This window comes from Pteronotus mesoamericanus, unplaced genomic scaffold, assembly GCF_021234165.1.
Source record: "Pteronotus mesoamericanus isolate MK-2021 breed Mesoamerican mustached bat unplaced genomic scaffold, CSHL_Meso_final contig_84, whole genome shotgun sequence".
Lineage (NCBI taxonomy): Eukaryota > Metazoa > Chordata > Mammalia > Chiroptera > Mormoopidae > Pteronotus > Pteronotus mesoamericanus.
This window is the reverse complement of record NW_026555267.1, coordinates 3,432,672-3,459,521: the sequence shown is the minus strand read 5'-3', so window position 1 is coordinate 3,459,521 and position 26,850 is coordinate 3,432,672.

The window sequence follows — 26,850 nt, the reverse complement described above, 5'->3', positions numbered from 1 at the left end:
ACTGAGGTTAATTACACAAGGTTCAACCATAGGCCCAAAATACATAGGTAATTAGTGGCAAAGTAGAGCACCCATAACTGTAGAGTTTCGGTCCTGTTTTCCCTCTGCCACATCATGTTCTCCTGCAGTGATTCCCAAACATTGGTCTCTGGGGAGCCACCTTCACAAAATTAGCCTACCTGCAGGCTGACCTAATGGTAGATAAGTGATCAGTTTAAAAATGAGTAGTTCCTTTTCTTTACTTTAATATATTGATTTTAATAACACTATATCAGTACTGCAAATGGAAGACAAGTATCAGTGGCCACAAATAGAAGAAAGCAATGGATGAATATACAGATAAAAAAACTCATAGTATTTGTGTGTTCTCTGAATTCACATTGTCTGTCACTAATGTATGACACACAGGAGAATGATCAATAACAGTTATGTTGAAAAATACCACAAAATGTGCCCATCCTCCTGTTCTTAATTACTGCTTTGAAGGAGGAATTTGGGATGCATGGCAATGCATTAATGCTCCCCAAGGGTGATACGTTCTCTACAAGGTGGCAAGGAGCCCAGCAAGTGCTCTAGACACCCTGTAGCTGCCTCTGAAAGCAGCAGTAGTGTCTCTCCTTAGGCACTGATGTGACTTTGGGTGAGGGAGAAGCGACAGAAAAAAAAAATGCAATTAGCAAATATAATTAGCTCCAACACATTTAAGCGTGTCTCCTTCCCTTACTATCTCCAAAGCTTCTCAGAGCTGTGTGTATTTTGCCTATCAAACAATGCATACATTTTATGGTTCCCTCCTCCTCCGTGTCTCCTTCAACACCTTTCTCATGATTCCTCCAAGGCACTAGCGTTCACAAATTTGGAAATTGGCAGAGAGAAACCTCTTCCCTGTTCTGTTTCTTCCCACCCCCTTTCCACAGACGAGTTGTCTCTAGAGGTGGCTCTATTTCTGTTCAAATTCTCTTTAAAAAGCTTCCATATCACTCTTTCATGCCATTTGTTTTTAGTGCTGCTTTTTAATACAGAGTCCCACAACTGTATTTATTACCGAAATTTTATTCCATCAGGCTCACCATGGACTCCTAGGAATAAGCTTCCCTAAATCAGCATACTGACTTTAAGTTCATATTTTGTCACAACAAATGGGACAGATGTGCTAATTCTATTCTCTTATCTTCACTGATGGGAAGTAAGTTTCATAAAAAATAAATAAGATATGCACAAATAGGGACAGAACAAATATGCTGCTTATGTATAATAAGCACGTTTGAATAATTAACCAACCCCAGCTAGCTTCTGCATAATTCTCTTAGCCACTGGAGAAACAAGGAAAGAAACATTTGCCTGGGTTTAAAGAAAAAGCAGGAACCCCATAATATCAGTACTTTCTATAACATCAAGATAGGTCATATAAATCAATCATAACAACATCTGACATTGGCATTGAAAAGCTCCTCTGCAACCATGTCGTGCTTGTATTTGATCCTTGAAATAACCTTGCTATGTATTTACTCAACCCATGACCCCTGAAAGAAATCAAATCCTCCATGGAAACCGGCAACAGTAGTGGCCTTTGGATGATTTTTTGCCACTACTGTGAATCCTCCTATTTGCCTATCAGATCTATTGCTCTTCACTTATGTCACCTTAGATTGCTCATTTTCTAGTTCCAGACCCTGATGTCTACTTTGGAAGCAACTCTTTAATTCGATGAATCATGTAGATTTTCTTTTCTGGTTTTCTGCACCCCACTACCCTCAGTTTCAAATCTGTGCACTCCTTTAATTTTCATGCATCCAGACTCTGGCAAGAGTTCCATCCTGCATGAGCTTTAACTCTGTGGAGCTGTGAGACAGGCTGTCATAACTACCCTCTAGAAGCATCAGAGCTTGTAGGTAGACATAAGCATGTTTAATATGATTTGAGCATAGTTAATGTGGATGATGAGATCAAGCCTCAGTCTGCAGGGGTTGGTGGTTGAGGGACGACCCTCAGGAGTAAGGAACCCCTGGGCTAGCTCCTAAGGGCTTGACAAATAATCTGCTTAGAGCTTGAGGTCACTAAAATTGGAAGGAATTAGTGATGGAGAGGAAGACAGTGAGTACAGTGCTAAACTTGTAAATGAATAATTTACAATGTTCATAGCAGCACAATTTACAATAGCCAAGTGTTGGAAGCAACCTTAATGCCCATCAGTAGATGATTGGATCAAAAAATTATGGTACATATACACAATGGAATACTATGCAGCAGAAAGAAAAAAAGAAGTACTAAACTTCGCGACAGCATGGCTGGAACTGGAGAGCATTATGCTAAGCAAAATAAGCCAGGGGGCAAAAGACAAATACCATATGATCTCACCTATAAGTGGAACCTAACCAACAATATAAAGATGCAAGGAAAATAAGACTAGCAACACTAAAAGGAAAAGAAAGCAATAGAGACAAGAGGGAAGGAAGGCAGGGTGGGCAGGGGAAAAGGAACGGAAGGGAAAAGTCAAGGAACATATAGCAAGGACTCATGGACAAAACCAAAGGGGAAGAGTTGAGGGAGGGAGGGAGGGGGGATGGGGCAAGGGAAAGTGGTGGGGGGAAGGCAGAGACAAATGTATTTGAAAAAATAAATTTTAAAAAATTTAAAATAAATAAAATTAAATTTAGAGAAAAACCCTAATTACAAACAAATCAAGGAATTACATGTCTTCAGTTGAAATTCATTTAAGTGGCTTTCAAATGTCTCTGTAGTTAAAATGTTTCCACAAAAATATCCTCACCAGATAATTCCTCATAAGTTTATTTTTGGTAATTTCTGAAAATTCTTTCTGCCAATATTCATAGAAAATTAGTAAATAATAGCAAACACTTAAAAAAAGATTTTAAAAATTAAAGGAAAAATAATAGACTAGGGGGATATTTTGAAAAATGCATAATAGAAAAATTGTATATATCCAGCATAAATGAAAAAAACCCCAGTAATAGTGTGAAAAAATCCTGATAAAATTAACAACAAATTAGTGAACAGGTATGAAACTGTAAATCACAGAAGCAGTCCAAATGGCCATACATATATAGACATATGCTCAACTTTACATGTAAATAGAGAAGTGAAAATTTAAATCCTAGTGCTAACGCTTTGCTCAACTCAGAGAATGCTGGTTCCAGGCAGCTGGCCACGTCAGAGTGTAAGGTCAGCAAGATCAGCCAACACTGTGGAACAGTAATGACCAGCAAGTGGGTGAGGGCAAGAGGTATTCAGAAGCCCAGTGTAGTCCATTGATTCTCACATTTACACACGCAATCATCACCTGGACAGCCTGTTAAAAAATCCAGAGTTCTACACCCCACCTCCAGAGTTCCTCACTCAATGGGCCTGGGACAAGATCTGAGGTGCTCTAGTTTTAACTAGTTCTCAGATGGCCCTGTGCTTTTAGAACCCCTATTGTGCCATCAAAGGAGGAAACGTTCTGATGGCACTAGCCATTCTTCTCTCTGGCAAGTGGGAGGCAGATTTATTGTCCTTCAGTGTGGCTGAATGCTCAAACCCTGTGCTTCAAGCATGCCATGCAGGACATTTAGAGGTTACACAGAAGTCGTTCACTAAGACAATCTCTAGGGAGTTGGAATAGAGGGTGCAAAGATAGGAAGTAGGACACGGATATTATAACCTCTTCAAAGTCTTTCAAATAATCTTTTCACTCCAAAGGCATCAATATACCATGTAAGACCAGCTCTTTAAAATCGTCATCAAACACACCTTTTAACATCGTCATTCCCTGGCTCTCAGGGACCCGTCTTCTTCTCTTCCTTAGCTGAATTAAGTCAGGGTCCCAGACAAACATGAAATTTAACCAGACAATTCAATTGAGAAGACTTGAAGGAAGGAACTACTTACAGGAGTGTGGGTAGAGTTAAAGGAGCGAAAAGGAAGGATGAAACCCCCAGAGATAAAAGCTGGTTCAAAGCCCTGCTGCTGAAAGGGTAAAGAGAGGAGACAGTGGCCATGGAGCCCCAGCTAAGACCCAGACCTGGGAATTGTAATCTTAAAAGAGTTCTAGCTCCTGCCCGAGACCCAGAGGGAAATAACCTAAGCTCACTCCTCACCTGACCTTTGATATCCTACAGGTAACCTCTATTAGTCAACCCAACTAAAAACTAGTCAGCAAGGGAGTGTAGATGGTACATTCACTAGGGTCAGCCTCCCTCCTTGCAAAGACTAAGACAAGGAAGGATGGGGGAGAGATCTGGGGTGGTACCCTGAGAATGACCAGCGGAGTTACCCTGTGCCCCCAGCAGCACTTGTGCCGCTCTATCCTCTCTTCCTTCACTGTAAAGAGTGAACCTGAATCAGGCTCCCAGAAAAGCTCATACTCTGAACAAAATGCTTGCATTCCATTATCATGGCAGTAAGCCCATTGAGTTTCCCCATCAAGCCTATCTGTGTCTGTCCCTGGATTCTGAAATCAAGGGTGTTCTTTTATAAACTGTGTCGTATCTATTAGTAACATGAGCTGAGTGAATGTTACTTGCAAGAATAAATGAATAAACAAAGCCATGCAAATTCTCCAGTTTTCATTTTTTTAGTGCCCTAATAGCTCCTTGATTGTAATTTTCATAAAATATAGATGAATATAGATGTCTTGATCCATGATTTTTGCTTGGGTGCCTTCCCATCATTCATTCATCTATAAATAGGACTGAATGCCGAAGTTGAGAAATTATCCTCTATGAATAGATGAGATTAATAAGAACACAAAGACAATTTTTATTTAACACAACTGCTGTTTGTAGCATATAGCCTGTTGGCAAAGAAGATGTTGGAACTCTCCCTAAGCTATTAATGTAGACCTGTACTTCCACCAGAACTTTCTACAGTGACGGAGAAGCCCTGCCTCTGCACTGTCCAATAGGGTGCCCATTAGCCACATGAGGCTACTTTTCATGTGAAATGTGACCAGTGCACCTCAAAAATGGAATTTTTTAATTTAATTGAGTGTTCATGAATGTTAATAGCCTCCTGGGTCCGTGGCTACCATGCCGAACTGTTCAAATATAGACAAGACATAACCTAGATAACAGGGAATGTCAGAGTCTTACTTGCTCAGCAATAGAAAAAATACTGTCACAAACATGACATAGATTCATGTCTCTATTTGTGTTGGTGTTTAATATCAGAACAGCACAATGTGTTAGAAGTAAAGTGTGTATTCGCTTCATCCCCAGGCTGCAGATACGGGATCGTCCGTGACCTCTCTGAGTGAGGAGGGTTTTGCTAAATTGGAGAGAGTAATCATATAGGATCTGCTGTATTCTCCCTTTTCTACGTGAGGGCACTCTTACCATTTCCTAAAAAGTCTGATTCTCTATCTAGACCTCTTACTTTCGAATCAGATGGAGACGGGTTAAAATCTCAGCTCTGTTATTTACCATTGTGTTCATTTGGCAGGCTATTGCTGCTTTCCTGCCATGTAAGATAGCAGTGCTAATTCCTAGCTATTAGCTGTGTTGGGAAAATTAAAGCGATGTATGCAAACTGACTCTCATATTAGATCTTTCATAAATGTGATTTCTTTTTGTTGGAACCTTTTCTTGGGAAGATCCTAGGAACTTTCACTAAAATGATTGACTGTCCCAGAGACAATTGCCTTTGACTTCAAATAACCTAGGTAACCTTCAGGAAGTAGTTTATTTAGCACTGGTACTACTACTATTTAGGAGTGATTTCTGGATTAGGAATATTATACAGGGTCCAGCAGAAGTAAAGCCTGCTTGATTGGGGTTGGTAGGGTAATAACATGGGTGTAATAATTTATAGTTTTAATTTGAACACTTCACCTAAAATGTCATAGGGATGTGCTTAAGTATAACATTGTTATGTTACAGAATTACATGCTTATGATTTTGTAATAAAAAAGGTGTTATTTTTGCTGGACCCTGTACATGCATAGTGCCTTGGATTCAGTAGACACTCAAAAGTAGCAAGAAAAATACATCAATTTCTTCAAATAATGACACTTTCAAGGACAAATTCAGCTGATAGGTTGGCATTGATTCCAAACCACCAAGGTATTCCTGCCCATTCCAGCAGAATAGACAACTTTTGCTTCTGCCAAGTAACAAATAAGAAAGGAAGGTGTTTATTGATGCCTATCCCCATATTTGGTTCCTCCCTCTTTTCCAGCTTCCTCCCTCTTTCTCCAAATAAACAAGAAAACCCATTATCTGACCTTCTACTCTCCCCAAAATTCTCTTCTAGTTTGCAGTTTAGCTCAATAGTCTTTAAGGTTTAATGGTTTTTATTGAGCTCAGAGTATCCTTTACCCATTCTTCAGACAAAAATCTGTGTATGTTCATGTATGAAACTAAGTGGTGGTGGAAGAAAGGAGAATGAAAAGAGGCCTTGGGATACAGGGGTTGCTTATGGAATGTTAGGGCAAATACTAGGTAACATTGGTAAGAAGTCAGAAGAACAGCAAGTTGGATTTTTCTGCATGTTGAAGGGAAGTCTCAACTTGGCATTCATAAATGCTTTTTAGAGATGATGGAAATACTCATAATCCTCTCTATAGTTACAGAGTAAACTGTTCTTAAAATGCTAAAGAGTAGACTGAAAACATTATAAATTAGTGCCATCTAAATGTCATTCTACAAAAATTTAGGGGTGCCCAATATATGCCAATTGCAATATTAGACAGAGTGGTTACAATGTTTATTTGAATAGCCTTTGCCTTCCATGGGCTTACAGTCAAGTGGAGGAGATACACACATAGATAACTCCTTATAAAAGTGTGGTCTGGTCCCAATTGCTCCACAAGAAGAAAAAGAGGAAAAGTGAATGCTTCCGAGGAAAAAGTGCCTCAGCTTAGTACTTAGATTCATGGTGAAAATGTTAGGGGCTACATAAAAATATATAAAAAAGGGAATATAAACCACTCATTGGTTCACCTCCCCAAGATACTGCATTAATTTCTAGGGCTTCCCTAAAGCACCACACGCTTAAACAACAGAAATTTATTCTATTACAATCCTGGAGACTAGAAGTTCAAGATCAAGGTATTGGCAGAGTTGGTCTTTCTAAGGTCTCTCTCCTTAAAGATAGCTGCCCTTTCTCTGTGTCTTCACATGTTTGTTTCTCTGAGTGTGTCTATGCGTTAAACTCCTTATATGGACACCAGTCATCTTAGATGAGGGCTCATTCTAATGACCTCATTTAACCTTAAATACGTCTTTAAAGATTTTATGTCCAAGTACAGTCACATGGTACTAAAAATGAGAACTTCTACATAGGAATTTTTGCAGGACACAGTTTAACCCATACAGGTATGTACTTTAATATTTTTATATATTTCTTTCTTTAATATTTTCATAAATACATATTTAAAAGGTATATGCACATAATCAAATAAAACCTGTATTGAAACATTTAAATATTCACCTATACATACATATCTTCAAATACCCTGTGAAAACTTAATTTTTTATTGAATTTATTGGGGAGACATTGGTTAATAAAATTATACAGGCTTTGGATACACAATTCTATAATACATTATCTGTATATTGTATGGTGTGTTCACCACCCCAAGTCAAGTCTCCTTTCATCACCGCTTATCCCCTCTTTACCTGCTTCTACCTCCACCCACCTTCCTTTCCCTCCGGTAATCACCACACTGTTGTCTGTGTCTACAATTTTTTTCTTTGCTTTGCTTAATCCCTTGATGAAAAAGGTGAAGACATAATTTTTGATGGCTGCATAATGTTTTCATGCACCTGTATGATTCCCCTATTGAACATTTAAATTGCATCTGCTTTTCAACATTGTAAGTGATACTATGATTAAAAAATGCTAATAGAATTTAAATGGTGTATAAGTCCTTTATTACAACTGCTATAAGGTCAAATTCCTAAATGCAGGATTATTATGTTAAGGTATGCAAACCTTAAATGTTTTTTGTAAACCAACTGCCAGATCACTTTCTGAAAAGGACATGCTATATCACATTGTTACTAGTTGTAGATAACAGTACTGGTTTCACATGTTTCATTTAGAAATGCAATATGGAAACACAGCCATAACAAAAATTACAACTGTGGGGTTTTCAAAGAAGGAATGCAATAAGTAGATACATCACCAGGGAAGAGTTCAGCTGGTTGCCTCTGCTCTAATGAATTCACTGAAGTCTAAACACTGGTTCTCAATGAGGCTAAATCATTAGTTAAATATAATAGACTATAAATGGTTGAGCTAGGATTATAGCCTGTGTCTCTACACTGTAATGAGATATTTTGCTTGTATACTCAGGTCTTGACCTTAGGAAGCTAATCTTGACCCCCTAGTCCCGCTCCTTTGAATTCGGTATCCACACTAGCTTCTCTAATTGTCCTGGGTAGACATGTGTGTTCCAGATATCCTGCTAGGACATGAATCCCACACCTATCTAGCCCAGCTCTGGCTTTCTTAGTAATAGTGAGGGTGTGTCAGGGGAAGAGATATTTTTACAGCATCCTTACACATTTGTTGAATGCGTTGTATACTCAAGAGAAAAATATCTTAATGTATATGGGCAAAGCCATTTTTTTTTGCAATTTAATTTAAAAGAATGAGAATCCACTGTAGTTTTGCCTTACCTCACTTATTATACCATCTGCAAGCCCAAAATTTGTTGAAATCATTTGTTTCTCTGGAAGACAAAGACATCTAAACTTCCTGCACCACATAAAAATAAACTTAAAAAGTAAAACTGAGACTATTTTAGACTAAGGAAATCAAATATTATTTATTTAAGTTTGAAAACATTAAGTATGCAAAGTTCAACTCAATCTCAGAACTCATCAGGAAAAGGTTAAAGCAAGTCTTGTATTTATATACTGCCTTCCAGTAAAATTGGAGATATAAATACATAGGGCTCTAGTCAGGCTATTTTAATTTTATTCATTAATTCATTCAGCAAGCTTTAATTAAATAAGAATCTATTTTTAGTACTTGTTATCAAAGGCATTTTCACTGCCCTCAAGTGAGGAATACCTATTATTATCATGGAGTTCAAAATATTAGAGTAGAAAAAAAGGGCCATAAGAGAAATGAAGGAGTCATAGAATGATTTATTCTTTCTGGATCTCTGGCTTGCAAACTCTATGAAGACCAAGATTGGTGTCTGTCCTTTATACAGATGTATTGCTAGCATTGAGGACAGTATTCACTCACTAGGTTAAAATAAAATGTCTAAATACTATGTAGGTGAAGTACTTGATCAACAGATAAGATGTCTTTAATTAGTAACAATTATACATATCTCACCATAGTAGCTGTCTCAGAACAACTCTATCTTCACCCAGTGACTGTGGGAAGGTTTCATAAAACCTTAGAAAAAAACTGCATTCAACTCAGTTTCCATGTTATTCATTTGATTATCTCTCCTCATAGAAATGAAAATTGAAAGACTATTTCCTTGTTCAGTATGTACTGAGAGATCAGAGAACTCTAGCTGAGATTGCTTCCAAACCTTCCTAAAGAGCACTAACAAATTCAAATCGCTTACCGACAAATTTCATTCTTACAGTTCTCCTGACTTTCAAGGCCCCTTTAAATTGACCTGCCTACCATAATAATGATAATAATATCGACCATCACCATCGCCATTGTACTATTAATAAAGACCGACATTTATGGATCATCTACCAGGCCGTGGGGTATGTCTTTTATGAGCATTATCATTCCTCATATCCAGCATACAAAGCAGAGACAATCCTTATTTCCATTTTTCACAAGGAAACTGAGGCTTAGAGATGTTCAGAGACTTGTCCAAAAGTGGTGGATGGACAGGGATTTGAACTTAAGCCATCTGACATAAAAGACTTCACTCCTCTCTCATTCTGTGGTGCAGATACTGACACAGCCATGACTGAGTCAGTTTTCAAGACATTGACTCTCTTTCTATTTGACCTGCTTGAAGTTTTTGTTTGGTTGCTTGGTCAGTTGGTTTCTCTTCTTTCCTTCTATTTCAGTTTGTTTTATTTACTTATTTTTAAATAGTTTATTTATGTTTAGAGAGAGGGTAAGGGTGGGAGGGAGAGAGATAAACATCACTGTGTGGTTGGCTTTCATGCACCCCCTACTGGGGACCTGGCCCAGTAACCCAGGCGTGTGCCCTAGAGTGGAAATCAAACCAGCAACCCTTTGGTTCTCAGGCCAGCGCTCAATCCACTGAGCCACACTAGCTAGGGCTCGTTTTGTTTTATAATCTGCTTTAACGTTATGAACTTTCAAGTTCACCAGAATCTGACACCACATCCAATGGCTTTATGATCAGCTGGTTCAAAATATTTGCATTATTGATCTAACCCGTCCCTGAAATACAGTTGAATTTTTGAGTCATTCCTCTGCCTCATTTGATGAAGTTTTTACCATGTTCATCCAATAAGAGAAGGATAGGGCTAGAGGGAGAAAGAGAATGAGCTCGTGTTCGTATAGTTATTGTAGTGTGCTAGATGCTTTACATTAAATTTATGACAGCCTATGAAATAGGTTTTATTACCCTCACTTTACACGTGAGCAAATTAGGGCAAAAGAGTCTTAAAAAGTTCAAGGTCACAGAAATAATGAGATAAAAGAGAAACAGATTCAAACTAGGTCTACTCTTTCCCATGTGGTTTTCACTGGTGCTGAACTTCTCAATGACCAAAGCTCCCTGATTTCATGCCCACATTCCTCCATTCATTAGAAATTATATTCCATATATCTTCTGTAGTAGTTGGGTCAAGTTAGATTATGTGGCAGTAACAAATTAACCCCCATATTTCGGTTATGTAACTCAATCGACCTTTCTTTTTCATGTTACATAGGCAGTATGGTTATGTGGGGGTGGAAGCAGAAAACTGCTTCACATGGTCCTTCAAGGGCATTAGCTGATGGAAATTTCCACCACTGGCAACAACAGTAGTCACCATGGCAAAGAAGAGAGTACTAGAAAGTCTTGAACCTACTATATTCTTTAGCATCCAATTAGTCATATGGCTCCTACATAGAAAATGTAGAAAAATGCTTCAACAATTCGCATTATCCTCCCGGCTGCTGTTTGTTTTTCTGATAGTCAAAAATCTCTCTGCTTCTCCTTCCGTGCCTAGAACATACATCCTCCCCATATAGAAAATCCAAAGTCCCAGGGTCTCTAGCAACACAGAACAGCCTTTGCATCAAACTTAGTAGTAATTCCATTAGTTAAATAGACAGAAATCTGCACTCCTTCACTATACAACCCAATACGAGGTGCCGAATAACGACAACAGGTGATGAAATGCGGAGTCATGCAGCCATCACAGGCCTATTCTGCAGTGCCACTCGGCAGATGTGTTGTGACGGACAGCAACCCTGGGGTGGCAAAGAATGTTGGATTCGGCTCTGACTCCGTTTTCTGGGAGGGGCGCTCTCATTCCTTGCTCTGTGGCCCCTGATTCAATGGTTCTGGGAGGTTCTGTGATGTCACTTCTCCTCCCTGCCACATACAAAACTGATGTGAGGCTAACTCACTCCCTGCCCATTAGAAGCCTATGGCCCAAGATATGCTAGACCAAGCTCCTGATTTTTATCCACTCAAAAAATTTAGTAAACTTAATATTTATTTGCTTCCAAGCATCTCCAAATGCAGGTAACACCTCCTCCCCCCAAACATAACAGTTCTTTTAGAAATTTGGTCCCCATACTTTTGTTACATTTCTTTCCCTTCTAGACACCAAAACTTCTGTCTCCAGTTAATGATGGGCAGATAGAGATTAACTGAAGTAGCAGCTACAAAGGACTTTTTTAATATGACCTTTGCCCTTAAGTATTTAATCCAATGATAAGCTTTTCGAGGCATCACCTCCTTAATCTGATATTTGTTCTGTGGTACATTATCATATTTTGCTGAGTATAATGTGCACTTTTTTTGCCCAAATTTTTGAGGGAAAAATAAGGATGCACATTATACACAGGTAGCACCTTAAATACCTTATATGTGTTCTTGTGTTTTGTGACAGTTACATAAAATTTCTTGTACCATAATACATTAAAAAATAAATGCTAAAATTCCTTTACAATACAAAAAAATAATTATCTAAGTATACATAAATAAAAGGTTGAATTAAAAAATTAAAACAAACAATTTTTTTTTCCTGAAAGTTTGGACCAAAAACGTGGGTGCACATTATACATAGCAAAATACGGTAATCCATTGAAGGATTTTTTGACAACTGTTTCAAAAGTGATGCCCTCGAAGTAATTTTCCCTAAAGGTTGATATTGACATTCAAACTTGGCTTTATCAGCATTGCTAGGTCATGCATTTCTGGAATTTTTCTATTCTCTTCCATTTCTATGTACAACCAGCCAATTCTTGTGTGGGCCTATCTCTTCAATCCCAAACTAAGTACAGAAAATAATCCCAAAAACACACCACTGTTGTTTTGTTTTTCAACTCATTTCTCCCAGAGCTGTGTAGTTCATCAGGCATGCCATCTCCCTTCCAAGTTACTGCAGAAGGCAGTCACCAAATATTTTGCCACTGCATAACAAGGAGTGTTATCACTCCAGCTGGTTTTCTTAGTATCCTTGCGTTCTCTCTCTCTCTCTCTCTCTCTCTCTCTCTCTCTCTCTCTCCGTGTGTGTGTGTGTGTGTGTGTGTGTGTATTTTATATATATATAATATATATATAGTATATATATTATATATATATATATATATATCTCCCCACCCTGGGACCACATCACACCACTGCTACTGACTTTATTATCAATTGGGACAAACTAGATATACTGCAATACCAATTAAACTCTAAATGCCAGTACCCTAACACAGCAAGTGTTTCTTTCCTTTGCATGGCAGGGAGGCTTGCTCCATGGGGTCCCCCAGGGATCCACACTGAGTGAAGCTGTACCATCTGTAATGCAACTTGTCCGTGCAACAGGAATGAGAAGCCTGGAGGGCCCACTCTGCTGGTATGTGCTTTAGCGTGGAAGCAATACACATCGCCTTCACTGAGAACAAGTTATGTGTCTCTAACTGCATGGGTTCTGGGAAACACAGGAAACAAGTGAAAATATTTGGGGAGTATCTCTATTTCTGGAACATGTGTCTCCTTCTGAAAATCCAGAGTCAGGTATGTGACTTGAAGCCCTTGCTTCAGAATTATTTTAGTGTCCACAAGGAAAACAATATCCATGGACACTTTTTCCTCACAGCCACCCCATTAATGGAACACCTCATGCACTCAACCTGAAGGTTTGCTTGAAATTGTGTATTAGAATAGATTTGATTCCTCTTGCAGTAAAAGATGCCTCCATAAAAATGAGTGGTTGTGCCTCTACTGTAACTGTAGTTTAGACCCACTGGGCTAACACTTGAGTACCTCCTCTGACATTTTGAAGAATGTCTCCGTTTTAAAGCTGCTATGTTTACTAACATTTCCACACACACTCACACCCCCCACCCCAGCCGCCCAGGAATCTGGTTCTCTTGTTTATTAGAACTACTAAAATGAAAGTTTGCCACCTGATTAATTTTAAATAGTTTAGCCAGAAACCTGTAGATAATGTATATGGACTGCCAAGCTGGGAAATAAATTCTGTTGGCTCTGTTGCAGAGATTTTGGCAGAAATAAAGTCTGCCCTTTGTGAAGGCACAGAGGAGCTGGAGGGATGAAATTTCAAAACAAGTGTGAAGCAAAAGACTGTTTTATCTTTCATTGTGACTTCCCACTGCTGCTGGGACCTGATAAACCCATTTGACAGTTCTTTTCTAGACCCCATGTGTTTTATTTTATCATTACAGTTACGGAACAAACGTAAGCCTTTTGTGTATAGCTGGACCCAATTCAAAGCCAAAAAGATTGCAGAGATGGCTTGTGAAGCCAGTTGTAAGTTGTTGTGATTTTTACAAAAGATTTGGTAAACTAGACATCATCTTAAGGCACCTGGAGTTTACCAGGGGGTATTTGTGTTGGAAGAGATCTCACTGTTGGGTGGTTTATTCACATCCTACAGTTGTTTTTCAATGGTAGTTCTTCAAAACCTGCTATGTAATTTGAAGGAAACAGTGAAAAATAAATATGCTAGGTCCCTTGTTCAAAAATCAAGGGAAAAGCGTCATTAGAAGTATTAAAATGTAAAGCTTTTTTTCCTTTTTCTGTGTGTTCTCTCTCATGTTTTATCATGATGTTCTTATTTCTCTATAAGGAAAAATTAAAATTTTATTTTATACTGTTTAGCTTGGGTCTTACCATCCATCTTTGCATTGTACAATGCCACTTTTAAATGAAAGTATCAGAGCATTTAACTTGCATGAATAATCATTTAAATTCTTATTTGGTGGCTTATCTTCAGAGTACCTGGAGCTGGCAGGAGGGAAAAACACAAGCCAGACTCAGGAAAGCCAAAAGGAGGGAGAAAGGATACCCCCACGCATGGAGCAGGCCAAGGAAGCACCCCTTCAGGAGCAGGAATGCTGTAGGGGAGCCAGACCCTTCCAGGTGCCCAGGATCTGCCAGGCAATACAGGCCAGGCACACACTCTGCCGAACAGCTGTCTGAACTATTTACCATGTCCTGGCCAGGGCAGCATCAGGGGAGGGTAAGCCAGGTACCCTCCCTTCCCACATGCCCACCTCCCCAGCCTGCTGTGTAGGGGCAAGCCCAAGGGTATTGCAGCCTGCACACCTGGATGCCTTAATTACCTGGATTGGGGCCACATTAGAGCCTCTCCACCTATGCACTGCTGAGTTATCAGAGACTGTAACCCCTAAGCCCTACCAGAGTCCCGAATGGCCACTGACCGTCTGTGACTAACCCTAACACTCCATCTATGCTCAGGTCCCCACTGGGGGCAGAAGGTGGCAGTGAGATCAGGGTAGGACATGGGAGGTCAGGCAGGCCAGAGCACCAGGATAAAGGGAACCAACAGCTAAGAATTTGTCCTGGAGAGGTAGCTGGAGGCAGTCGAAGGTGAGCTGAGACGTGGTTCAAGTTCATGTTCCACTATTCCAATGGATTTTACTTCCAAAACATATATTCAAGGGTAAAATTACCGAGAAGTTCAAGAAAGCAATGCAGAACGTTACACTACATGCACAGGTCCTTCTGAGGCAGCTGGCTCTGCGCAACCCCACCGGTCACATGCCCGTGAAGCCAGCCTTGTCCTTCCTTCTTAGGAAAGGAGCAGCTTTCCATCATTCGGTGGTGTCAGAGTGGTGGCTGACTACTGACAGTGACATCGTGTATATTGGGATTTAAAGATACAGAGATCTTGTCACGTACATTGTCTTTAAGAAAACCTACTACAGGAAAGTAACACACTCCATACATCTTCAGATAAAGGAGAGAGCCTAACTTTTCCTGCTCCTTTGGAATTATATTTGTTCAATTTTGTGCTGTATTGATAAGATAGGTAAGTTTATGCTGCAAATAAAAACTAACCCTGAAATTCAGTGGCATAACATCAAAAGGTGGATTTCTTACTCTCTCAGGAGTGAGCAAGGCCTCGCATCCCCAGTGCCCCCAGGGACCCAGGCTGGCAGAGGCCCCGTCAATTGTGGCTGGGCCCTCTGGAGCCAGGGCCTCTGAAGTCACTGCACCCATGTTAGAATGACCCAGCCCAGAAGTGACCTAGCATATTAGCAAAGTATCTAGAATTTGTTAGTATCAGTATAGAAGCTCTTTCTAACTAAAAGAGGCCAGGGAAATACAGAGAAACCAACTGGTGAACAGAAGCTCCCATGGTTCTCAGAGAATCTGATGTCATATAATTTCAGGAAGATGCACTAATTGTGTTCATTGCCAGGAATTGGCCTCAACTCTCATCCTTCTCTCTCTCTCTCTCTCTCACCCTCTCTCTCCCCCCCTCTTCCAATCTCTCTTACCCTTACAATGTGACTACTGGAAGATCTTTTAACTATTCTGAACCAAAGTTTCTTCAGTGTGAACAGGGATGATGAAGTCCAGCTCACAGAATTATTTTAGAGTACCTGTGGAAGCTCTTCGCAAATCATAGCATGTTATTCAAATAATGAAATAGTATTGCTCATGAAACCGATAGAAAGAACAGTGAGGTACATTTATCTTGTCCTAAGCATCAAAACTCTCAAGAGGATATTCAATATATTATTTTTTCAATCCCATAGTGTTCTATGTTAACACACACTCTGAACCGAGTCCCAGAGGAGCTTCTGCCTGCACCATCATCCTGGCCTTGGCTGCTGCGTGGCCCCGTTGCCTAGGAAAGGTATTTTAATGGTCCAGACTTCCACTGTTTCCCCCATAAAATAAAGGTGTCATATCAACACAGGACTCATCGGTCTAATTTGAGACTATTCACTTACTTCCAAGATGTAGCAAGAGAAAAGTAGAAAATGTTCTCTTGTCTTAAGCTCTTCCTCCCATTGGCCCAGTGGCCACAACTATAATGTATTCCTCAGCACAAGAATATTGGAGATGCCTGTCTTTAAAAAAAAGTGGCTTATCTGTGAGTAGAAGGAATGATGCTATTTTTAGCTGTTGATATCACTGATTTATTTATTTTATCAGACTTATTCAGGAATTTACTTTTAGAATTTAGTTTTATCATCTCTGATGAGACATTATTTTAGGAAGGGAAATCATTTTTCATGTCCAAAAACAAACAAAAAATTATTATAAATCATGTGGGTTAAGAGTACTGAAACCTTAAGTAAAATTTATGAAGAGTTATTGTTAGACTCTCTGCAGATAATACACCTTTCTAAAATGTTTAGTACAGCAAAAAATGGCATGCAAGTTTTTTTTTTCCCCCCCTAAAGAAGCTGCGTTAAAATTAGGCTATGCTACATACAGACCTGCTACATTACAAGATGGCTGTTACCCAGGCAAGCACTAATGCACTGTGAACATGTTCAGTACTACATCCAAAAGCATGGGCTATAAAAAATGGGGCTGTAATAACAACGCCAACAACCTGTTTCTGCTATATCAGTTTCATATATAATAATCAGTTGATTATCTGGATAGTTTTTTAAGGGAAGAGATTCTCTAAATGTTCATCAAAGGGACTGGTCACAAAGAGATTTATAAGAGGTTAAAGATGATCACACAAAAGCAAAAGACTCCATAGGTGGGCAGCAGGGAATGAAACAAAGAGTAACACGTCCCCACTGTACCTTCTTCATAAAGAAAGATCAGCCAACCAAGGAAAACTGGACACATTCTTTTCCCTAAATAATAAAGCTCAAATTCAAAAATGTCCTATTACATCCAAAATCAAGCGATGGAATTGTATTTCAAACGATGTGATAATCTTTTATGAAACTTAGAAGAAATTCAAACTTGAAACTCTCCAGTATAAAGATGAGTAGGAACTGTAGTGCTTTAAAAGGTACACTCTGCAGGCAACATCCTAGTTCCATGGCACTGTCAATGTAGCAGTACAGCACAGCAGAGCACGGGGTATGAATTAGGGCTCTCCAGAGAAACAGAACCAGCAGGAGATAGACAGAGACATTATATAATACATATAAGATTTGTTATAGGAATCAGCTCATGCAATTATGAAGGCTGAGAACCTAGAGAGCAAGGAAAGCCAGGGGTAAAATTCAGTCTAAGTCCAAAGGCCTAAGAACCAGGGGTTCCAAGAACAGAAGATGGATGACCCCTGACCCCACAAACAGAGAGAACAAACTTATCCTTCCTCTCTCTTCTTCTATGCAGCCCCTCCAAGGAGTGGATGATATCCACCCACATGGGGGAGGGCAATCTTTCTTACTCGGTCCAACAATTCAAATACTAACTTCTTTCCAAAACACCCTCATAGACATGCAGAAATAAGGCTTAACCCACTTTCTGGGCATCCCTTAGCCCTGTCAAGTTGGCACATACAATTTCCCATCAGAGGATAGAATCAATTATTACGGTGTCAATGAAAGGATGAGATAGATCATTTATTCCAAGTACTACTAGGTTTAAAGCAAGAAATATATTCCTCGAGTGACATAATTTTTAGATCTCTATACACCACAGTAATAATACCAGAAATAAAAAGCTGGTGATGTGAATATTGTGTCAGACTTTGTATAAGCTAATTTATAAACAGTCCTCAAGTCCCCATTTCATTCTAATGATAATCTATAAAATAATTGTATTCTTGGTGTATTTGTAAAGACAATTTTCAAATATAAGCTCAAAATCATGCCGTTAGTTTTAGATGCAATATTCAAATACATGTCTAAGTTTAGTTCTAGTCTTCATATTGTCTGATTCCTCTATTAAATTACTTTTTTCAGCATTACCTTTATGATTTCTGTACTATGAACAGACATAATTTAATGCAGATTTATCATTTTCTACCCAGCTCTTCTCACTTAACATTGTATTATTTATTTATTTTTATTTATAGCTAGTCTTCATAATCGAGTTTAGGTAATATTGCCTTGAGTGGCTGCATCATAAATATTTAACCATTTACCACTGATGAATAATCTCTAGATTCCCAAGTATGTGTACCTTTGTACATGCAATTTTAACCACCTCTTGAATAAGTCCTCTATGGTCTCAATGATTAAGTAATAATCAAATGGCATAAATGCCTACTAGGTTATACAAAAGTAGAAGTTAATAAGGTAACATTTGTAATATTTATTGTAATTTTTGTTGTTATTATAATAGGTTGTTGCCGCTGCTCTGTCTTGACTTCTCCCACTCAAGCTAATTAGCTCAGGCTCTCCTAAGGGTACTGGAGGCATAAAGGGAGAAGTGAATTAGACATTGTATCAGTTATCAATTACTACATAGCAATTATCCCCAAGCCTAGTAGCTTAAACCAACAGAATTTATTATTTCACAGGTCCTGTGAATCATAAATCCAACCCTATCTTAGCTGCGTGTTCTGGGTCAATGTCTCTCACAAGGCTGCATTGAAGTTGTCAGCTAGCACTAAAGTGAACTCTAGATTCTACTGGGGAAGGATTTGTTTCCAAGCCTGCTCATGTGGGTGTTGAAAGGATTCAGCTCACCCCAGGCTTCTGGACTAAGGGCCTCAGTTCTCAGGGAAATTCATGTTGTGGTAGTTTGAGTCATCAGAATGGGTAAATGAGGAGGGAAGGAAGGGGTAGGGGAAGGAAGGAAAGGAAGGCAGAGATACGAGGATCAAGACAGACATCAGTCTTTTATTATTGGCTTGGCCAAAAAGTCCATTTAGATCTTTCCATAAAATACACATTTTTCATTTTCACCAATAACTTTATTGATTTAGATATTTTGAGTGTTTTGGCTATCTCCTGCATGGTATAACGTCAATTGTTGTCAATGTCTCAGTTTGATAGCTATCAACTTCAAGTTGTCTACCCGACCATGGAGCATTGTCCAGTGAGAAATCCCCAGCATGAAACTTCACAAAACACTTTTGACATGTTCACTCAGTCACTGCACCTTCACCACATACTGCACAAATTTTTTTTTTTGCATTTGAATTGCATTTTTACCTTTCTTAAAATAAGAAAACATAATATACCAAAAGTGTTGCATATTTTCTTCCATCTTCAATATTAAAATGGCGAGACAAAATTTCACCAATTTTGATCTTTTTAAAATGCTGATATGTTAAGTAACGCTGATATGTGATGCTGACATGACAACTGCCACAATACAATTATTTCAATTGTCACAATAGAATCTAACACAATTGTTTTGAATGAAGTTAAAGACAACTAAGTGCTACTAGAGCCATGTTAAACCAAACGAACATTTTGGCCAACCCAATACCTTATCTGTGTGTGACACATCCCAATCACTGTTGCTATTCTTTAGAGCAAGTTCTATTCTGTTCTATTCTATTCTATTCTATTCTATTCTATTCTATTCTATTCTAATTCTATCCTATTCCATTCCATTCCATTCTATTTTATTCTATTCAAAGAAGTCACTACATCCAGCCCATACTCAAGGGGTAGGGATTACACCAGAGAGTGAATATCAGGAGGCTGGGAGGCATTTTGGAAGCTACTTACCACAGAGATTCTAGCCTACATTTCCCTTTTTTTATAAACAAGACAAGAGCTTGTAAACATCCTTCTTCTCCAGCATTCTGTCATTGTCTTTGTAGAGTTCTGATTGACTCAAGTTCACTCATTATAACTTCCTCTTAACTGATGTGCGTTGCTGGTTTCTAGTCTCTCCTAACACTTTTACATTATTTGCCATTATCAGTAGAATTTTCCCAGTACTATACATTTATTATTTTATTCCACTCAAAATTATAATATGTATTCTAAATGTATTTCAAAGCAATTCTTACATACTAGAAAATCTTCCACAACCATTTTCTCAACAATTATTATATTTTTCTTGTTGATGTATAATACAGCTAATATTTTTACAATTATCTCAATTTCATTTTGAGTACAATAAAAATTATGAGAGGAATAAGAATTAATGAGCTTTCACTAACTCTACAACAGGAGTTCATGCTTCTCCTAAAATTTCTAGGCATGGCTCTCTACTCTTTTATTTCCATCATTTCATTAAAATTTAAAAAATAATTAAGACAACACTAGACATTTGGCAGAGATCCTTTTCATTTTTGCCTACAATAGAAAATATACCTCTCCTTCCACTTTGCTAAATGCAGTGATTGAAAACACTGTGGCTTAAAACCACTTAGGAGCTTGCATCTAACTTTAGACAAGAACTTACCCTCATTTCTGCCACCCTAATCCCTATTCCAAGTCTCCACTGTCAGTCCTCTGTGAACACATTTATTGTATTTGTTCGAGTCTATGTTTCTCTTCCATTCATCTGAGAATTAATCTGGGGCAGGGATTTTAAGCAACTAGAAAAATTCCTAGCATGATATTGGAATTAAAAAAAATACTTGTTGAGTAACTGTTCAATGAATGAAAAAGTTTGGCATTCATACCAAATAACTTCTATTCTGAAAACCAGGGCTTAGAAAAAATGTAGTCCCCTGAGGCCCAATTGTTTTAATATCAAAAGAAATAAAGATTATTAGCACACCTTTTGCCAAAAAACCAGGGATTAGCAATGAGAGAAGGACCAAAAGCCACCTCAAATACATATGCTTTTATGGAAAGAAAGTGCATCCTACAGATAAATCAAGTAATGCTTTTTTCATGAGCTGGTTCTGATCAGGGCTTTTCTCTAATTATCCAGAGAGTCAGATACTAGAAATATTACAGATTTAGGTACCTCCTGAAATCTAAACCCATGACCCCAGAGCAAAATATAGAATGTGGCCAACTGCTTGGAAGACACAGAGGCTTGCTATTTCTAGGATAAGGAAGATATTGGATTATCCTAACCCATGTCTCTAAGATGCAGGAAGGAGTGTCACAATTTTAAAGGAAGATAAATCTTACAGGAAAGTTTGAAAAGACCAAGTTCCAGTGCTTTTTGATGCTGTCTTATTCTTACGATAGCTGAATTTTCTAAATGTGCTGCTGTGGTCAGATTTTCATTTCCACTTGTACCCTGCTCTTTGTTTTGAGTGAATCAATTCACGAAAGTCATATACTGAATAAATAACCAATGAAGCCAAATTTATTCATATTTTAAACATTGTCCAAGAAGAAAATTGGGATAGACACTGGATCCCAGGCATTTGGAAAAAACAGAATGCTGACAATTTATCTCCCTGATGCCACCTGGCAATTCACAACATCTTAACGCATAGAGCACGCCTTGTGCCTAAATAGTTCATTTGTACAAATTGAAAGCAAACTACTGTGCTCCAGAAATGGCAGCATAATGTCACTTCAGCAGAATCAAGAGGAAAAAAATGAATTCAATTCATATTTGGTTACATGCAATAAAACAGGGATTTTTAGCATTCATCGATTTTCAGTATATTTGAAAGTAGACATTAGCATGTCTGTAACGACTGCGTATTTTTCCATTAAATAAGACTTACATGTGAGCTTGCTTTGCATAGTACAGGCCAACAGTCTTATTTGGAGTTAAATACTTCATTATGGAAAGATTTAAGTTCCCCAGAATTATACTTGGGTGAGGAATAATGTAAATAGAAAAATCCTCTTTGCTATTTTAATGTAAGGGAGTGCCAAGTATATGTCAAAAAGAAGTGAGCTGTTCACCAACAACAAATACAATATGTACATAGGCAGAGGTGAAGGGATTAGTTACTGAGACTTAAAATATCAGATTTAAGTAGTCTTCATTGATTCTCTCTCAAAGACAAAACATGTTTTCCTTTTCATTCACTTAGAAAATAGTCTTTTATAACTTTTATCTTTTGTAAGTGACATTTTAATATTTAAATGTTAATGCAACAATCATTAAGCCCTGAGTCTATGCCAAACACAATGCAACATGTAAGCATATGTGCATAAATATCATATTGCTTCTGCCACAATAAATTATTGTCTTGATTTTGACCTATATCAGCAACATGATTAATTCAATATGAACAGGAAAAATATCATAGAATGTGTCACACACATTTCTGATTTCATCCATATTTTGCTCATTTCAAAATGGGCAAAATGTTGACAAAGCAGTAAAATAAGAAATTGCCTTCTAATAGTTTTGCAATAAAATAATGAGATCACACACAAAAATACCTATATTAGAATAGTAACAGCAGCATCAAAAGTAATAGTCATTATAAAGATATAAGTAATTCTAGCATTATCAGGGGTAGTAAGTACTTACATGTCTTAACCAAAGGTCCTAGGCCCTATGATGACAGCTTTAGGTAAATCAACACATTTGATTTGTATAAGAACACTATCAGGTAGGTATGACAATGATTCCCATTTTATAGATGAGGACACTTGTGTCTAGAAAAGGTTAAATAAGCTTCCCATGGCTCCATAGCTAAAACTTAGCCAAATTGGGGTCAGGAATCCAAGTCTAGTATTTCCAAAGCCAAACTAAATAGGATTTAAAAATAGGTAGAATGAGTCAAACTCTGTCTTTATCAATTATCACTTTCTACTGAGTGAACTTGGGAAGTTACTTTAGGGGTTGGAAATGTTTTTCTATAAAGGAACAGATAGTAAGCATTTTAGGCTTTGTGGGCCATATGAGTAGGTGCAATCACTCAACGCTGCTGTTGTACACTGTAAGGAGCCACAGACAATAAGCAAAATTTTATTCCCAAAAACAAGCCAACACTTGACTTGCCTCATATTTTTGCCTATAAAATGGAGATGATCCTACCTTTTGAGGCAGTTGTTGTTATTTTAAATAAACAGGAAAATACATGTAATAACAATACATACTAGCTATTATATTTTTAATTATTTTCGTTCTTTAGCTATTTCCCTTCTAATCCACAAAATGAAAATAACCCATACATTTGTACCCTTCAATAAAAAGTTTACCAAAAAAGAGAGAATGTAAGTATCCTTTTAATGCTAAGAGTGTTGTGTATGAGAAAGATATGCTGTTATGGAGAAATGCATCAATTTATTCAAATTTTCCTAGAACCTAAATGCATAGAATCTGCTGGGTCCTGGAAATGCAAAAATCAGATAACCATAGGCTATTTTCAACAAAATTCTAATAGGGACACATGTACAAATAACTATCCAAAGTAGGAGGGTATATTTCTTATTAATACAATTATAATACTATAAATTATATCAGAAGAATTGATTTTTTATCTTATTTCTTCATTATTAGCTTGTGATTTGTTTGAGGCCTTCCATGGCTTGTTTGCTCTATATTCTCAGTGTTTACTGTGGATCCTTACTCATAGCAGTAAATGTTAATGAAGGAATAATGAATGGCAGACAAAGTGTTAAGACATGCAATCATAATATAAAAAGATAGCCTGCAACTGGAATAATCCAAAGAATTTAAATCATCCCCCAACTTTTATTAAACATCTACTGTAAGTAAGCTCAATGTTGGCAGTGGCTTATAACACAGAACTTAAGAGAAGGGGAATCAGAATGATATTGGCCTGCACAGCAACTTTCTAATGGCAAGTGTGTATAAGAAAAAATAAAAATTAACCTTCTTATGTCTTTTCTCAAGAAAATTATACTTTTTGCACAAAATTGCTGTGAAGGTTACATGAAATACTTTTATCTAAAGAGATCATATAATATCCAGCACATAGTATAAATAATGGTTAGCATGATAATAATGGTAAGGAAGTTGATAATAATAAATGGCAACATTTGGAATGTGATTGGCTAAAAGTGAAATCAGTGAGTTAAACATGGGTTTTTTTGTCTACTCATAAAACTTCCACAATTAGGCTACTGCTGGCCTGATTCAATTGCTCTGCAATGTGTTGAGTGACCCAGGCTCTTTCTACTCTTCTCTGCCATATTTTAACAGGCACTGGTCAAAATGTGGTCCATGCACCAGCAGCATTAGCTCCACCAGGACACTTGTGTCCAGGGGGGTGCTGGAAATGTAAATTTATGGCCACCGCCATGACCTACTGACTGAGAACCACAGCTTCCCCATTGTTTTGCTCATGCACCTTGGAGATGAAGAACCACAGCTGTAGCACATGCGGATGCTTGTTTCCTCACAGCAGCAAGATGGCTTCCATACTTTCAGATAGAGGAAGAATGGTTCTGTTAAGTTGGGTTTTGTTTTGTTTTTGAGGGAATGTATGTAGAAAAGCGTGTTTGAAAATGGTAAAAAAAAATTTAGGTGAAATTGAAACTACTTGTAGGTAGTTATTGGAACCTAGGAGACAGGAGAAATTGGTAAAAGATTCTGATGGGCCTTGAATATCAGGACAGAGTTTGGATGTTAACCATCAGAGGGTTAGGACGGGATAAGAATTGTATTTCTGGAAAATAAGTCTAACAGCATTTAAGGAAAACCTCTATAAAACCCATTTCTCTTAGGTTGGCCATGCAGGGAGACTTTCAATGTGGATGGAATGGTTGACACTTGTAAACCCTACCATGTGTTCTCAGTTCTCTTAACATTACTAATGATCATTGCCACCAAGAAGAGACAAAACTTTTTAATGTCACATGGCATAGTTTAAAAAGCTTCTCAACAAGGCTTCAAACACATACTAAAGATTTGGAGTGGCAAAAAGAAAAAATACATAAAAAATATAAATATAACCACATAATGTGATTCAAAAGATGTGGCTTGCCAGCTGATTCATTGATAGCTTAGCAAGAGGTCCTTTTTAGATTTTGACACCCTCCAGTTCCCTAAAGTACGTCAGAGGTCTTGAAGTCCAAGAGATCCTCTTCCCTCGTGCTTAAGGCCCATCTTTGGAATTCAAGTTTTCTCTCCTAGGGTTATTTCATTCCTGTATGATGGATGATGAACAAGTCAAGAGTAACAACAAGAATTTTATTGTGAATATCAGTGCTGATGGCCCAACTTATGTTCCACTGCTCACAGTGGTCATGTTTTCATTTTTTAACAGATTTACTGATGTATAATTGATATACAAAGAACTTTACATATTTAATGTGTACAGTTTGATGAATTGATGGATATATGCAAATACCCTTGTTACCATACCTACCCACAAGCAAGGTAATTCACATATCCAGCGCCTTCCAAAATTTCCTTATCTGTGTGTGTGTATAGTTAGAACAGTAAAAAGAGATCTTCTCTCTTAACCAGTTTTGAAGTGCACAATGCCAAGCAGTTAACAATAGGCATTATTCTGTCCAGCAGATCTCCAGAGCTTCTTTTATCTAACATAACAGAAATTTTATATCCATGGAATGACAGCTTCCCATTTCCCCTTCACCCCAGCCTCTAACAACCATTACTGTATTCTTTGCTTCTATGAGTTTGACTATTTTAGATACCTCCAGTTGCTGAAATCGTGCAGTATGTCCTTTTGTTACTGGCTATTTTCCAGTGAACATAATGTCCTCCACATTTCTCCACGTTGTCACAACTGCCAGGATTTCATTCTTTTCTAAGGCTGAATAACATGTCATTTGTATATATGGACCCTATTTTCTTTATCCATTCATCTGTCAAAGGACACATAGCACCACCTTTGTCAGACATCAAGTTCCCATGTATGTGTACATGTGTGATAATGCATAAATTTTCTTTGATATTGTTATTTTTTAAATATTATAAAATACATCAAATATATGGAAAAATTCAGTACTTTCATGAGTTTTAATATGTTGTCATTTTGTTTAAAATATTAGTAATAATTAGAATGCGATAGCTCCCTTTCGTACACTTGCCTATTCTATCTTAACCTTTCTCTGAAACTAACTTGATACACAACTCCCATTCCCATTTGATTCTTTCTAAATGCCATTCCCTAGACTTGGCTCCCAGAGTATCAGCCATGTAAATGGTACCTCCAAGAATTGCTCTAAACAGGTGAATGCCTTTCTTTCCCACTCAAATTTATATTAGTTAATTTAAAACAGATACTAATGTTTGCTCCTTTGTAAACTTTAAATAAGTGGTATTGCACTGTTTGAACCATTCTGTGTATTAGTTAGGGTAGTGTAGGCTGATTTTTTTTAAGCCAATTATTTCATTGGTTTCACAGTTGATTTTAGACTCGCACATCAATCATGGAAATGTGTTCACGCCTTCAGGTTTGCTTTTTTCTGTGAGGCTGTTCAGACACCCTGTCTTGGTTCTCTCTTACTGCACAAGAAACTACCACAAACTTAGTGGCTTAAAACCATCTTCATTTATTAGTTCATACTTATACAGGTCAGAAGTGCAGTCACAGTATAGGTGGGTTCTCTGCTCAGTGAAAAATTCAGGAGACTGGCCAGGATACACTCCTTTCTGGAGGCTCTGGGGCTTTTGCTTCTGAGTTCAATTAGATTGATGGCAGAATTCACTTTCAAACTGAGTAATTGAGATCCCAGTTTCCTTGTTGACTGTCAGCCATGACTGCACTT